We start from the raw sequence: 17,371 nt of genomic DNA, 5'->3' as shown, positions 1-17,371 counted from the left end.
GGTTAATCAAAGGCAATTTAGATTTTTAAGAGCTAGACTATTCATCAATGGGACCCTTTGTCGTGTTGATGAATGTTTAGCAATGAATTGCCTTCATGAAAGAGATTTTAAATTTAAAAAAAAAAGAGCTATGCCATTCTGTCATCTATCTGCAATATGTCATCCTCAGCCTCAGTAAATAATACAACAGCGCAAGGATTAGACCACTTAAAGTTTCAAATTTGCCACCCTGTGGATTTTCTTCTCAAATAGCTTTTATTTTCCTGGAGCAAATCCTTTCTCGTGCTCATACATTGTTATTTTTTCATAGTTTTTCATTTTCCTATTGATGTTATTCTGAAATGGATTGAAAAAGACATTTAAAAATGAGAGATTAAATATGTCTGGATAATATGTCTGGATCATTCTTATTTATTATCTTAAATAAGGTATATGAGGCCATATATTATAAATTGTATAATTTGCAACCCAGCGTTTTCGAGTGCATTCTTTTCTTGTTCATAAATTATATCTTTTGTTATTTATAAACAAGCTATACGCCTCGCACCCCTTTAATGAAAAAGCAGGTTGTAATAGCATGTTAGGGTGCAGAAGCTGTAATGTTTGATGGTGTGGCAACATGTGAATTGCTTAGTGCCACTGAAAAGAGTTTTAGCTGAGAAAGGTGTTCTACAGAGGACTGGAGGCTTCTACACTGGTCTTTTGTTCTCCCCTGCTTAACATTGTTTTCCCAATGGCAGGTGTCCATACATTGCCTTGTCATGCACAAGTGTCTTCATTAGAGCAGCGTCAGTGCAGTTGTCTCTGTTGTGACAGCTCTAGTATCACCACAAACTGAAGAAAATACTGTCTTGGACTCTTAACCCTGTAAGACCCAACCCATCAAAAAAATTCTGATTTATTTGGAACTGAGATGTTTTTTAACCCTTATAACAAAACACACTTTTTTTTTTTGCTATATCTTGTTGTGTATGATATATTTTTATTATACATTTATTATATTTTTTGTAACGCATTTGATACATGTTGTTGGCAACTTTTTTTTGTTAACAACAATGTTAATTTCAGACAAAAAAAGAGTTTTTTCCATAACATTTTGAAATTATAGCAAGTATTGATCATGCCGATGAGATAGAGGTCTCAGAAACTCATGTTTCAAATATCAACTCATGTAAACTCATGTATCATCTATCAAGGGCATTATAGGCTTAAATTCTCAGGGAAGAAGACCATTAGTTTAGCAACATAACGTAGTAACAACCATGTAAAGAGTCAGAGCGAAAAAGAAATCAGTAGTGATGCACTTGGCCAGTTGCTGACAACTCATCCTAGTCTTTACCTGCATTTGGAGAGATAATCGGAGGCATTTTGACGCCTGAGCATTGGTATTCTAATGTTAATACTCTCATAAATGCTCTGATCCATGAATGGCTAAACAACTAACTTCTCCTGTATTATAACTTAATCTTAATCTCAAATCTGTTTTTCTTAAAATGCTTTAATGCCAAGTAAAATCCTGCTTCGAGCAAAACTTGTGACTCAGCTGTAGGACTGTCTACCCATAAGGCACCACTCGCATCATGAGGCCAATCTGGAAAGCAAAACCTAATTTTAATCTTTCAATTATTACATTTCTCTGCATTATTTAGATAGAAATATTACTAAAAACTGGTATTTTTTTTTTAGTCATTGTTGAATTAATTAATCAATTGGGCTTTTAACGATCTAATTTATGCATATAAAGGTTACAATGTTAAATTGCTTGTTTTTAAAGGGAGGCTGTACATTAACTTTATACTTTAACTTTTTAATTTTTGGTTTCGCAGAGAAAAGCTGCAATTAGGTTTGCAAATCCTAGCTTAATGGACAGATACAGAAAGAGCTATAGATGAAAGCATACACTGCTGAACACATTGGAATGTATTTTGCAACAGCAAAATTAGTTTTACAAATGCTAAGAACATGCACTCTGTATTCTTATCAAACCCAGGAGGGCTCTTCAACATAAGGCTGGTAACCTTGATGAGTAATGCCTCCTCCAAGTCATGGTCACACTGCATGTTCTATAAGATATAACTGCTCTTTGCTCTTGTTAACAATAACCACATCTGCCATTTTCAGCAATGACACTGGAAAAGATCAAAAATATATACGTGATATATGTTGTGTGTGTTAACAAACCCAGTAATTCACAATCAAATATGAAGTAGATATCCTTGTAGGTACATATGCACGAAAATTCTGGTTTCTTGGATACAAACACTGAGCGTGAACTTATTAAGAAACCACATGTTTGTTCTTTCTTGGAAACATCATGTGCATCAACTTTAGTCATGGCAATTAAAACGTGTCATTGTAATAGCTCTCACAAAGATATACATAGTTTACTAACATTATGTAAAATATAATACAAGTTTGTCTATTCTGTCGTGTCAAGAAAAATATGTAAAGGGTTATCAGCACATTGCTGGTGCTACAGTTGAATAATTATTTAGAGTAAATAATAACAGCTGAATAAGATTCCAGTGGGCACAACCTAAATAGAAGGAAAAATGCTTTATTGCTGCTGTTGACAACACTTGCAGCTTTTTGGTCAATGGCTCACACCGGACTTCATGGTGTTGTTTCTAAAGCAAACCATATATTGGCAGATGATGTCATCACAGTCATGGCCTATTGGGAAATCTAAAAAAAAAAAGTAAAATCTAAAAAAACCCGTAACAGTCCCTTTGGAGACTGTCCAAAGTGCCAAATGATGCTGATGGAAAACCAAAGGTGCACTGATTGGCATACAAGTGCCACATGGCAGTTCTAGTTGATTTATTCATGATTCTATAAAAATAAGATATGTTCACATTAGCATACTACTTGACAGAGTCACGGCTTAATCCACAGTGCCAGTTCCAAGTTGTCAACTCCAAAAACAAGATGCAGCAAACCCTGCAGCCAGCTTACAGTCTGCCTTTACTTACCATCTATTTGACATTTTACATATAAAACTGTGCATTATTAAGTCGAAAATAAAAAAAAATTAAAATGTGAATTTATAATCCATCAGCTTTCTTATCTTATCAGCTTATCCAACTTCACAAGAACCTGGAGCTCTACATAAGGCAAGAGACAGGGTGCACCTAGGGTTAACATAAAGAGACGATCACACAAAGTCTATTTAGAATCATCAGGTAACCTAGCAAGCATTTCTTTCAACTATGGTAAGAAGCTGGAGTACTCAGAGGAAACCTACGCAGGCACAGGGAGAACTTGCAAACTCAACACAGAAAGGCCCATGAGGTTTGAATCAGGATCAGTCTTGCTGTGAAGTGAGAGTACTAACGATTGTGTCACACCTCTTATCACATGTTATTTGACATGGAATTCATTTCATTTGTTTGTATTTCAAAGACCTTCACTCTGTGTGGAAATGAAAGCTTGGCTCACCATTGAAAAAACAAGTTACATAAGATAAGTCAGTTCCTTGCATTTTATTACACAAAGAGAATTATTGTGTTTAAGCTCTTTCAAGTCCTCTTTTTGAAATTACAGCATTAGAAAGGAAGGGGCATAGCAAGAAATCATTAGAGTTCTTTGTGACACTGTCTGAGAGTATAAGCTGATTTAATCACTGTGCTGGGAATGTTGGGGAAAATTCAGGTGGTCCTGTTGAAGCCACAGATGGTATGTGAATCTATATTAGTGTGCTCATTGACTTTACGTCGTGTTTTCTTTAACTGGCAGATGGAGCATCAGCATTTAATCTCACGAATAAACTCTGCCATCACGGTCATTTATTACTTGTAATTAGTTGTATCATTTACAACCTCGGCATAAAAGCGGAATGTATCCGCTCTTCTGCGTTGCTACATCTTAGAAATGATTAGAAAAGCAAGAAGGTTGTAATAATTACTGGCTTTAAATTCCAATCACTCACCACAAATTGACAGTCAGAAAGCATGGTGTGATAAACTGATTAAATAATGAGATTATATTGTTATGATTACGCATTAACTCCCCTGTTAAAAATAATCATTAGGGTATTAATTGTTAAGAGATTAACTTCACTGCACACTGATTAAAATAAGTCACCTGCAGTGTTATATTTTTTTATGAAGACTTTTGGTCAATTACTTGACCTCTTATTGTAGTTTTTAAAAGAGTGCAGTTACACATGCATGCACATGCACAACTGTACTTTATTCAGTCCATTTCCTTTCACAATACCGTGAAATATGAACTGCAAAAAATCATGCAGCATATGAAAAAGATTATCTTCTTACCATAATGGTTGCAAAACAGCTTCTGAATATAACTTTTTTTCCCATTTGGTGGACTAATGGAATTGTTCAAATTCTTACAACTAATTAATAAAGAGAATAATATTGGAAAAGTTCGAGAAATATTTAGTTTTATCTCCTGCCTTGCCTTGTAATTTTTCACCAGCATTGTTTGGCTTCTGCATCTGTGAATATCTTCCACCTGGAGCTTATCTCCAAAACTGAAGGTGGGAAAAAACCAGCCACTGACAGATTGGGCCTGTCAGCCCTCGAAACATTTGATTGGATTTGGTGGCCACTGTGAGGTCTCTGCTTTCACAAAGTGAACCTGTGCAGGGTTTTCCACAGAGACAGAATGTTCAATAAAGTCCTACTTTCAGCCTTCCCTTGCTCCCTCCTCCCTTATCTGGGAAGCACAACCAGATAAGTGCCTCACCCAACAAAGGCGATAGAGCACTCACACTGTGAATCCATATGTCATGCTGTGTCTTCCACCCCAGAGTTGATAGAGCATCAATTAGACCTCTAGTGTGGGGGGTGGGGGGGTGTTAAATTTTCCTGTAATTGTTATCAATGTGTAATATAGTCCTGAGGGGTTCCTATCAAAGTACCATATTTAATTATGCTGCAATTACAGTGTCGCTGTATCGTCTTTGTTTCATCCCAACTACAATATTATAAACTATATCGTGGCGATCGTGGCTCAAGAGTTGAGAGTTCGTCTTGTAATCGGAAGGTTGCCAGTTCGAGCCCTGGCTTGGACAGTCTCGGTCGTTGTGTCCTTGGGCAAGACACTTCACCCGTTGCCTACTGGTGGTGGTCAGAGGGCCCGGTGGCGCCAGTGTCCAGCAGCCTCGCCTCTGTCAGTGCGCCCCAGGGTGGCTGTGGCTACAATGTAGCTTGCCATCACCAGTGTGTGAATGGGTGGATGACTGGATATGTAAAGCGCTTTGGGGTCCTTAGGGACTAGTAAGGCGCTATATAAATACAGGCCATTTACCATTTACCATTTTATATAGGTACCATTTTTTGCACAGCATGTCATTGATAAACTTTTCTAAACATTAACTGCACATAGCTGCAAATGTATTCTATATATGCATGTATAAGAGGTGTAATATTTAATAAACTCAATGTAAACTGAAAGGTTAACTTACTATTTAGATTGGGTCAGTGAATGGGACAGCAGGCATCTGCTTAGATCAGTCAAGGAAAACTTCAAACAGTTTAGGCCTTATTAAATAAATAATTTTGTTCCCTTTTAGTATTTCCTTCCCAAAAAAGCATCTCAAAGACGTCACTCACAAAGTGGTAAACAACTAATCCAGGCTAATCCAGGCGTATATCACAGAGTTATTCTCAGAGAGGCTCATGCTTAATGAATGTCAGCTGCTCTCGGTTTAATTGCATGTTTATTCAGCACTGTCATTTCCATAACATCACGCACCGATTTTTTTAAATCTTTTATTTTTTGTTGCTTTGCTTGGTGCACAAAAGCTGCACACTTTTTTTAGTCAGTACTATATTCCCGTGCAATGCAGAGTATAAAATGTTAATGAAATGAAACTCTAACTAAGAGCATCAAGAAAAATCTTCTAATTTGTTTTGTAAAAAAATATGGAGGAAAACAAAAGTGTTTACATGGTACCAGGCGATGGAATCTGGGCCACAATAATGAACCAATATATTAATTCAGACAGGCCACTTTTTTAAAGTCTGCTCTAAAACGATTAATTTTGATGGAACAGTGGGGGAAAATTCAACTTTAGCACCTCTGAATTTATTGTTTGCCACAGATTAAATGCAGCCATGGTTAAGAATGCATTGTTTTGTCTTGGTTTCTGGTTGCAGCATGAGGTCTGCTGATCTTGTATTGTCATCGGTGCTATGCTGGAGACAGAAGGTAAGTTTTTATATAGCATCCTGCTGGAGATAAGGAAAACTGTAAATTGTATTGTTCTTATCATAGACTTGGTGAATAAAATTAATAGCTATTTTGCTTTCATTTTGTTTTATTTTATACTTCTATTTTATATGTCTTTATCTACTCTGATACTCTAATGTCTAGTGATTAGCTGCATTTAAATGCATGCGTGTAACAGTTAATATTCTAAACTAGTACATGGCATTATGACTTTGTGCCTCTGACAGGCGTGGCCAGAGACATTGTGTTTTGGGGCTGTCAGTCCATACAACAGGTTTCCTTACATAAAACATTTATTGAAAAAACCCAACGCAACATTAATATCAAAAGGTTCGATGCCAGAATGGAAGAAAGAGCCTAAATAGTTCATCTGGGTCCGTTTTTGTAGCCTTGAAGACCAAGGAGAGCTGCATCAGCTGACCCTCCCTTGTAAGGCAATTATTGAAAACTTCCTTGGAGACAGTGGGAGGGGCCTGAGAGACTGCAAGATGAACTCATTAGATGATTTTGATGATTAAAATGCAAAAACAAAACTAAAGAAATGTGGTGCACGCTAATTAAATCGTAATCTTCACTATGGTTATATATCCTGTGAGTCTGGAGAGCCCGTGCAGTCTATAACTTCACTGGTTGTCAGAGGCATACAACTGCAAGGCACTAATTATGGTTGTTGTTTGTAAACAATTTACAGTGTGTGTATTTCAGAAATGTTCCTGGGATATTGAGAGGAATGTTACTTGTCAAAATTTCAATTACCATCTAACTCACAGCAGGCACTGCCCTCCTCTACTCTGTCTCATATGTCTCTATGGCACATTGTTGTTATGAGGAATGCATTATTCAGTGCAGCAGTTGGTTACTGAGTGTTGATCCAAGACTCCATTTCCTGTTCTAGATTTGTTTATTCAAATGTGACAGTTGTGAAAAAGCTTAACGCTCTGCAACTGAAGGTCTGAGTAGATTACAAGATTAGACGATATAGAGATGTTCCTGTCTCTGTACTGTCAGCTCCTATAAGACAGATTAGTCACATACTGTTATGTTGTGAAAGCTTCATAGACCACAGTGACCTTTCCTTATTTCTTTAGCAATTACACAAACCACAGATATGTAATAACTACTTTTATTTTAAATGAATATAGGCCTCGATCTTTATTACCATATGTGTACATATATAAGTGAATGAGGCCAAAGAAATGAGCAGAAAATGGGAATACATTCAAATTTACAATTAGACAATTTGTCTAGCCTTGCTGGAATATATTGCATGTGTTAAATACATGTTTTTTTTCAATGTAACATTTTAAAACATGTTCAAGGCCTAATTTTGTTCTTAGCATATGTTAGTGATTCATAATAATTACAATTCAATACAGAATCCTTCTTTGGAAGAAAAAAAACAGCGGGCTGTTTGCAGACAGCAGGAATAGGCTATGTGCACATTTCTCTAAATAGAAAAATATGGTTGTCTTGAGGTGTATGGAGTAAGCAGTAAAGTTGGAGAAAACCATGACTGAGGTGGATGCTGCAAGGCACACTTCTCTAAAGTGCTGCAATAATTGATGCACTGAATGTAAGTCATCAGTCATCATTATTTGTCTTCTGAGACTGAACTGGGGCTTAGGTAAAAAAAAGAATTTGGATTGAAATAAAACAAACAACAACAAAAAACCAAAACAGAAACAGGATAATGGACCAGAAGATAAAAACATTTATATGTAGGAGAGTGGCCTGACATGTGGTGGAAAGGAATCAGTTCCAGCAAGGACTTTCAACAACATGTAATTTCTTAAACACAGTCCAATCGGTGTAACGTTTATATTTTGTTGAAGAAAAAAAAAAAAGGCGATGCAAACAAACTTTTTCCCAGCTATTTTAAACTGTAGGCCAGTGTGATGCTGGGATGGAGTGGCCACTAGCCATATATTCCACTGTCCAAGACATGCAAGAATGCGATCGAGATGCCCACTTATTGACTTGCCTACAACCAGCTGCAGTGAAGCATTTATATATATGTATATATATAGTATAGGATTTCATCAAAAATGTCTTTTTAACATTAGGCATTCAGCTGACTATCAGTTCAGTTCAAAGACACTGAACTAAGTCTCGATGAGCCTGAATTGCTGCCCCACCAGTTCCATCATTGGTTGTGTGTCATGTAGATCAGCGGTCCCCAACCTTTTTTGCGCCACGGACCGGTTTATGCCCGACAATATTTTCACGGACCGGCCTTTTAGGTGTTGCGGATAAATACAACAAAATAAAACTAGTACCGGTACCGAAAAAAAGAAGATTTATTCATAACACACATGAAAAGACCCAGGATGACTGAGTTAAAGATAAAAACGATAACAAAATAACGCTGAAAACCGATAAAACCCCCGAAAACCATACATTTCACACCTGAGCCTCTACTCTCGCGGCCCGGTACCAAACGACTCACGGACCGGTACCGGTCCGAGGTCCGGGGGTTGGGGACCGCTGATGTAGATGGCAGACAAGTTGCTGCTCTGTTCCAGATGGTAAAGGAATGTCATGTGCTATTGCAATGTTGTGAAGGACACAGCATGCCAGAATGATCATGCACACCTTTTCAGGGCTGTAAAGTAACCCCAGCTGCGTCCAAACACCTCCAATGACCCTTGAGCTGCCTAAAGTGTGCTGCGTTATGGTGCAAGGAAGTGTTTGTAGCTGAATCTCTTGAGTAGTTATGGTTTTAGCAAATCAGGTCAGGCCAGGTTTATCAGATAAAAATATGGCAAAGAGAATCCAGTGTTTAGAATTAGTAAATTACATACTGCAAAAGGCCTTCTGTGTTTGGTTTCCACTTTCTCAAAGCCATTGTAGGTTCTCTCTGTGTGCTGTGGCCTGTCCATCAGTCCAAAGACACGATTGTTGGATTCATCTGTGATTCTAAATTGGCCGTAGGTAAAGATGTGAGCGTTTGCTTGTCAGTCTGTTTGTGTTAGCCCCATGATAGACGAGGTTGACCTGTGCAGGCTGTACACTGTTTTATGACAGCTTGGCTCCAGGCCAGATTGCCCATGAACCTAAGGTGAATAAGTGCTTTAGAAAAAGTATTCATATATTTTATCAAGTAGGCAGATGGAGCACAAACACATGGGTGCAGTACATTTCTCCAATAATTTCTGGCACTCGAGCAATGTCATGGAATTCCCTCTTAATGTTGCTCATCACAAGGAAATTAAAAATGCTTGGACAATGTCCTGATGATGATTTTAAAACCTTTGGAATTGAACAGTTCAGGGAATACTACAAGATCTGTGCTTTCCCTCTGGAAAAAAGCTATTGGGTTAGCGTGGTCTGTCTGAAGACTTGAATGTTGTTTCAAGGAGTTGTGTAGCTGCTGCAAAACTTCTCTTGGCAGTCAGGGATTTCTGACAAGCCATTTGTTACACTTCAAAATTTGTTAGGTTGGTCTCTGAAGATGGCCTCTCTCCTGAAGGCGTGGGCTGCAATATATTCCAGCAAGGCTAGATCTGCCTTCATAACACCTGCTTAGAGAGTTGGAATCATTTATACACCCTCTCTGCCTAGGCTATAAAGTAACCAGTTGGTTACCAACTGCATATATTTAATTTTATGACACTACAAATTAGCAAGAGTTCCTAAGAGTAGACTGGAACGCTCCTATACTAACATTAAATATTTTGATAGGAAGAAAACTGCAAATATATATTGGATATTTAATAGGATGCACTTGGGCAATTAATCCAAATAATTCAGTAAATTACAAGCTATTCTATGTATTCATTATTTGCTTTTCTTTTGTTACAGCTGGTATGTGACTAATTTATATGCATTAAAACTATAATAGATTACTTAGATATGGTTGGGTAAAATTGGATCCCGTGGCAGACGTCAGTCTAGGAAAATGAAAGGAATTTAACTTAATAAAGGAATTTAGAGATTTTCGCAGTTGCCATTCAGAAACAAAAATGTTTTTCTTAGTTGACCAGACAGCTGTGAGCAACACAGACAAGATTTGCAAACCTAAAGTTTGATATCTGCATCTGTCTGTCCACTGAACAAGTTCTGCTGACTCTGCATCCAAAAGAAGTTGCTCATTAAGAGTCCCACCCCTCGTGAAAGATACTGGCTCTATGCTACACTACATCCTCAGCAATAGTAAAACTGCCAGCACAGAGTGGAGAGTTATTTCCAGAGCTAATGGGATCCAGACACTTTTATCTAGAGGTTTTATCAGTTGATTAACTAATGCATTGTTCTTCGTCAAGATGTAGCGAGTTGGTTCAGTCACCCTGGGATGAAGAGGTCAAGCCAAGGTGAGATCCAATCAGGCCAACAGCACTGTCCCAGGCTGGAGGGTCCTGGTGTAATTACACTCTCCAAGACGCCTGGTGAAGTTACAGATAAGGTGTGGGTATTGTTAGGGGACGTTGGGAAGCCTTGTCTACACAAACACATTGTTTCACATTTTTCATGTTAATTGCATTGTCAGGATTTGGTGTTGCTTTGCATCATAAGCTTAAAGTTTCAAGGTGACTTTTTGTGCTTTCAGATTGTGGTGTGGAAAGCCTAGGGTGATAAATCCAATCCTCTTGTGATCATTGTTAAGGCGCTTGTACGTTTATTTTAACTTTCTGAGGTCTAAGACATCACCATTGATGACCAACAACCCAAGCCATGAACTCTAACACTGAATTTTGGATAACTGCAAAAATAAATTTTGATTTAAAAAAAGCAAGCAAACTTTTTTTTGTTTGAAAAAGGGTAAATAGTTAATTTTTGTAAATGCTCTCTATTGGCATTCAGGATACAAAGAAAGAAAATTAACTTAGAGTTAAGCAATATTTATCTTTAACAGGAACATTTTTTCTTTTTTTCTTTTTCTTTTCAATTTCTTTGGTTGTCAAGTTGTTTTTATAGCTGTTATTGTTTTGGAAAACGTTTTTTTTTTTTCCATTTTGTCCTATGTTTGTTTTCACTGTTAAGTGTTCATCTTACGCTTTGATTTTGGTTTTATACAAAAAGAAGTTACGAAACAAAGTTCCTCTCTGAAAAATCGGTGTGTCAGTGTGCATATATATTTAACACAAGATAGAAATATGAAGTATGATATAGCTTGGGATGCTTCCAAGAACGCTTTCCACCATGTATGTTTTCACTGCACACCTGCAGATTGCTTCATTGTCTTGTACTAGTTCTAGAGCCTTGTATGGAAAAGACAACAGCAAGGTTTCTGTATGTCCTGTGTCTCGTTGCAAATAAAACATCCATTAAAAAGAAGACAATAATTGCACAAAAATAATTTCTGTTGGTCTGTTATGAAACAAGAGTGGTTTTTGATCAATTATTTAAAAAAGTAAACACGTTTTATTGAATGGTACCTCCTATTATTCTATCAACATGCTGTCTCTGCCCTTTATTTCCATTAAGTTGTATTGCGTGCGTCTGAGCCACTGGATGTTGAATTAGAACATTTCTGAATTTTGGTAACCCTTTTTTTGTGTGACTAAAAGTAGAGACTGGAGCAGTCAGCCCATTAAAAAGACAAAACCATAACCGGCCATTAAAACTATTATGAAAAATATAATTGAAAAGAATCTCTGCGGTCAACATGAACTTTGAATATCCATTAACCGAAAGCATATCACTAATCAAATTTCTGATGCGTGTGAAATTGAATTACACATATGCCGAAGATCAGCATTATTTCCGACGAGTGAGAGGCTCATAGTGTCCAGGTCATCCTTCTCACTCCCCCTGTCTCAAGGCCCAATACAGCAGGGTAAATTTGTATCCTCTTGTGCATTGGCGTGTCTGATTGGTAGATCAAGTTTTATGTCCCCCTGTCTGTGACTCTCATTGAATTACCGCCATGTGGGCTGAGCAGCTGTTCCTGCTGGTCGCAGCAGGCTGCTGTCGTTAATTGAAGCGTAATGGGCTCAACAGCAGGGAAGGTCAGACAGAGCGCTCTGCTGATGCACAGCCCCTGTCTGATCATATATACAGTATACCAAGAAACTTTTTAACTCCCCTCCTGTGTTACACCTCCGTCAACCAGACATGTGAGTCAACTGTTATCTTGATGCATAAGTAATACTAAAATTGCATTTTTTTTCTTTGCAAAGCAGGTTTACCTTAAGCATGTGAACTTAATAATACTCAATGAAAAGAATATAGTGGACAGGATTTTCTTTTTGCTGTGATAACTTTTTGTTCAGCAAGCAGATTTGATTTAAATGCGGAACAATTTGGTCTGCAATTTAACATTTCTTTGTTTTCTCTCCTCTTAGTCTGGTTTTCTTGCAGTTCGTGTAGAACTCTTTAACACAATACTACCTCAAGATACGTTCACACTGCAGGTCTTAATGCTCAATTCCGATTTATTTTGATCAAGTCCGATTTTTTTGTCTGCTTGTTCACACTGCAAATAAAATGCGACAGCAAACGCGCTCTAGTGTGAACGCTCAAAGCGGCCCGCATGCGCAAAAGAAGACGTCACACACAACGCGCTCTGTTTAGACCCAGAGCAAACAATATTGTTTGACTGATGGCCCATAATATAAAGACTTCGGACTTTACGTTTCCCAATTTTTGCTTTAAGTTATTTGTAAATAACCTAAAAATTATCCTTATTGCTGTTTTAGAGGAGACGTGCTTCAAAGGATAGTTGCAGATTTCTGTCAGAATCTGCAGATTATACAGTACAAATAAAATGTTCACGTTGTCTTCCCAACAGTTTCACTGATATCTACACTGGATGGCCAGGAAGCGTTCGCGAAGTCTTCTCGGGTGCTTCTCCGGCGCCGATAATTGGCATCTGTCTTGTGTCAGTGACGTAAAAGACGGATTTAATGCGACATGACCGTTCAAACAGCAGTCGCTTTGTAAAACATCGGATATGTATCGGATTCAGTATCACATACGAAAGTGACCCAGCTCGGATTTGAAAATATCGGATTTGTGCCGTTCACACTGTCATAGCATGATCGGATATGGGTCGCATGGGGTCAAAAAATTGGATTTGATGCGCTTTTGCCTGCAGTGTGAACGTAGCCCAAGTTACATTAGTCACATTATATTTTTAGTCACCTGTTAATAACTGTTATATATTTATATAAATCTTTGCGTATACTAACCTTGATTTGCTTGATCTTTATGTTGGGTGTCCAATCTGAGAAGACAGTTTGTTCCAGCAATAGCATAGCCATTCATCTCAGTGCTCACACCTCAGAGCACCATGAATTATCCTCCGAGCTCTATTTATGTTTGAGGATTCAAAAAAGATTTCATGGATCACTGGCAGGAGATCAGAGAGGCAGTTTTATGAATCACAGAACCACAATCCTATTGAACACAGTGCAGTTATTGCAGGCATTGTTTGGCTACTTGAAACTGATTCTGTATTGTGCCGCTGACATTCTGAGCTTCTCCTTACAACAATAGTTGCTTTGATGAAAGATCCTACGAAATCTTGATTGTATTGCAAACCAGGATTTGTGACGTTGTGGGGCATCCTGGTTTAAGTTGAACTGGAGATGTAGATTTGGTGTGTTTATGGGTATGGATGAGTCCCATATCCCACTGTGCTGCTGGAAGTTGAGGTTGTCATTTTCAAGTCTGACGTGGGAATATTTTAATCCTTTTTTTTTTTCCTTTAGCCTGCTTCCTTAGTGAGATTCTTAGATGCTTGATCATGACCTAGTTTAAAAATGTATGTCAACTGAAGAAAACTATAAGCTGTGTTTCTGATTGACCTTATGTCTCTAGCTCAAGTTGAATCTTCTTGACTGAGACCAAGAAATGTTACATTTCGTCAGGTAAAAATCTTTCTGATTTGAGGTTATTTTGAAAACATTTCTCTGTTGCCAAAAGTTATAAGGCTATAAGGTAGAAAGAGCTAATTTTCCCTAAAGTAATCAGATAGTGGATGTGGTCAAGAGATATGTAACTGCACATTGCTTAATGCTTAAAATAATAACACATCTGAAAGGTTTTGACTAAACCTGATTAACTTTTTAAATGATTTTTGGCACATTCTATCATATTAAACAAATCCACAAGGCTTTAATAACAAGTAGGGGGGAAAAGCTCAGCTAAATGATCTTCCCATTGTGTTTTAAACTCTCCGTTCCTGTTCAATTTGTACATCTGCTTTTACATTTTGTCAACAATATCTATCCATTTCATAGCTGGATAGTGTAGGGATATTCACAGTAATTACATGTACATGCAATTTCACGGCAGAAGCCAACTACAAATCAGTTTGAACTCCTCTGGGTTGTTCAGTAAAGTGGTGCAACATGCTTGGCCCTTTGTAGAGGAATGTATTTCCATTATTTGGCAAGAGATTCAGTGAATTTAAAGATGATGCAACTTAGCAATTCATAATATCTTTTACAAAGGTTACGCTCTTATTAACGCATTTTGACTTATTAAATTATTTAATCAGATAATGAATGCAAGCACAAACAGATACAAGCTTCCATCCTTCTTCCATCTTAACATCTTGTTAAACCATTGCAGACGTATTCATTAAATGAAATGAAAAAGTAAAGGTCATTTTGAAGTTGCCTTGCCAATCATAATACAATGATCTTTATAAAACAACTTGGGTATTTTCATTCTTCTGGTATAGTATCAAAGCAATGCTGTACTGATGTGTCATTTTTGCTTGTTGTTACACTGAAAATGCTTTATTTTGCTTAGTATTCTGTTTCTGTCCTTTATGCTCTCAAAATGGAGGGAAAAAACAACTGGCCTTTCTTAGAGTAGAATTGGTGTACCACTTCCTAAATCCTAATCCCGATCAGGTTGAGTGGAGTTTCTTTTGATTTCTTTTGATTGTGTGTGTGTATATATATATATAGCTGCTTCCACATGACCAAAACATAAAACCATGCATTGAAGGTAGTAATAAAGTATCGTACAGCTTTCAGCTATGTGGTTATGTGGTATACTTTCAACATTTGACATTTTTTCTAGTTAAAAAATAATCTAATTTATTATGCATCTTTAAAATAATGTTTTATACCAACACTTTCAAGACTGTGATTGCACAAATCTTACTTTGCAATACCACAATACCCTGAGTTCAGCATGGCACCATTTATGAAGATGTCACTTGTTCTTTTCTGCCCTTAAAATGCACACTAGTGCTGATGTAAGGCCTCCTTATTGTATGCTTGGCTCAACAAGCTGCTAGGTTTAGCAGTTTTATTCACTGTCATTTTCCCTAAGCTAGACCTAAGCCATCATTTCTCTGTGTCAAAGCACTTTTGAATTGAATTACAGAAATTCCTTATCCCTTACCCAGTTTTACACACAGAATAAAAGGCTGACAGCTGCCTGTCAAACCAAGTGCTTTGCACATTGTGACTAGTACAAGATTGAAGAGGTCTGGAATACAGAAAGCCACTTTTGAACTCTATCCATGTTTTTTTTATTAGTTTTTTTTTTGTCATGAATCTTTCTGAAAAGATAAGACGCAACACTGCACTTCTAGCTCTGGTCTGTACATCGACTTATTTCAATATATTTTTCTAAGATGGAGAGAGGCAAAACTGTTCATATTAAAATAGCTGGATGTTGCATTATATAGGCCGCTACCTCTGCAAAATCATGGCAGTCCATTTCTTCTCACTCTGCGCTCAAACCTTTGCCCTCTCTACCTCTGCAAGAAAGCTTGGTCATATTTGCTCACAAGTTCTTTTCATCATTGCCAAGTCCGAAACTTTAGTACTAGGTTTAGTAACTTTACAGACCCCCAGTGGCTTCCTGGATCAACCTTAACCATGCTTTCTGTAAAAGATTGCACAACCCCACAAAACTCCAGCTGCTGGCACTCTTCTCTGCTCCTACTCTGCTTTTTGACCGGTAGCAGCACATTCAGCTGAACTGTGAATGACCTTTCTCTTTAGGCATCATTGTATATTCAAATATACTCAAAATCACAACACAACATCTTTAATTATTTGCGAACTGATTTTGTCAAACAATATCAGGTTAGGAAAAAAAAACAGTGACCACCTGGTAGGAAATTGACTGGATCTGATGGACGAGAAATATATTAGACTGGAAACATCATCTGTTTTCCAAAAATAGACACCTCAATAAGGAAAAATGAGAACAGCTATATGGGACTTCTTGGAAAATATATGTACATGAGCACAGAGAGTAAAAGAGGAGAACACAAGGCTGACACCAGCTGACACTAGGCAAAATGCAAGTATGATGCAATAGCGTCATGGACATGCTAGTGCCTGATGCCAATCAAGCATGCTTTTGGAGTTTTTTATTTAACTTCTAAAACATGGAGTGAGGGTCAAGGTTATTATCGTTAACGAAAACTAACAAAATAACGAAAACTAGAAGTGAAAAAACATTTTCGTTAATGGAAATAAAAATAAAAACAAAAAAAGGAAAACTAACTAAAACTGTAATGAGTGTTCACAAAGCTAACTAAAATTAACTGAATTTATAGTAAAAATGTGTTTAGTTTTCATTGATGTGTGCGTGTCATACAATAGTCAAGGGTGAAAATGAAGTTTAGTTTCCAGATTTTTTTCTTGCCGTCTCATTATGCCAGCAGGTGGCAGTACGTTAGTCGAGTCGTCTGTGTTGCTGCTCCGTCCATGCGCAGAATCATGTCAGGAAAAGTCGGGAGAAAGCGCCAGAGTCCAATTTGGGATTACTTTGAATATGTCTGTGTTTTGGATAAAGCAAGTATCTTGTAGTGGAAAGAGAGAAATTATGAGGGACATTTCTAAAGGGAAAAAAATCCCACAAACCTTAAAGTGCACTTGAAAAGCTCACACAAGAAGGCTAACCTACCTTGAGAAGGTAAGGGAGCACACTCAACCCTCATCCCCAGAAAACAGAAGCTAACCCCAGGCGAGGCAGCGTGATGCATCCCGATGGTAGCTGGAATCGCAACATACGCAGAAGAGAATGACTGATATGATGAAACTGGGATTTTGTTACACTTAATTATTGCAAACACAACTAAAACTATAACTGAAACTAATCAAAACTGAAACTAAGGATTTTCAAAAAAATAAAAACTAAACTATAGCAAACAATTGGTAAAAACTAATTAAAACTGATATAAAATTGAAAATCTGAAGTAAAAACTAAATAAAAATAAAAACTAATGAAAATTGCAAAACTATTAAAACCCTGATGA

At 37.3% G+C, this 17,371-nt stretch overlaps 1 protein-coding gene across 1 annotated transcript in view; it reads left to right on the top strand.

Annotated features, from left to right (window-relative positions):
• Nucleotides 1-5,269: 5,269 nt before the first annotated feature.
• The window catches only part of thsd7ba (thrombospondin, type I, domain containing 7Ba), a gene marked incomplete in the record, with an annotated part of 187,892 nt that continues 175,790 nt past the window's right edge, over nucleotides 5,270-17,371 (top strand). The window contains 1 exon segment of the mRNA XM_042218525.1: nucleotides 5,270-6,174.

The sequence above is a fragment of the Haplochromis burtoni genome, unplaced genomic scaffold (assembly GCF_018398535.1).
Source record: "Haplochromis burtoni strain Fernald_Lab_line unplaced genomic scaffold, NCSU_Asbu1 Contig_20, whole genome shotgun sequence".
Classification (NCBI taxonomy): Eukaryota; Metazoa; Chordata; class Actinopteri; order Cichliformes; family Cichlidae; genus Haplochromis; species Haplochromis burtoni.
Note: the sequence above shows the minus strand (reverse complement) of the source record. Positions and strands in the feature narration are given on the sequence as shown.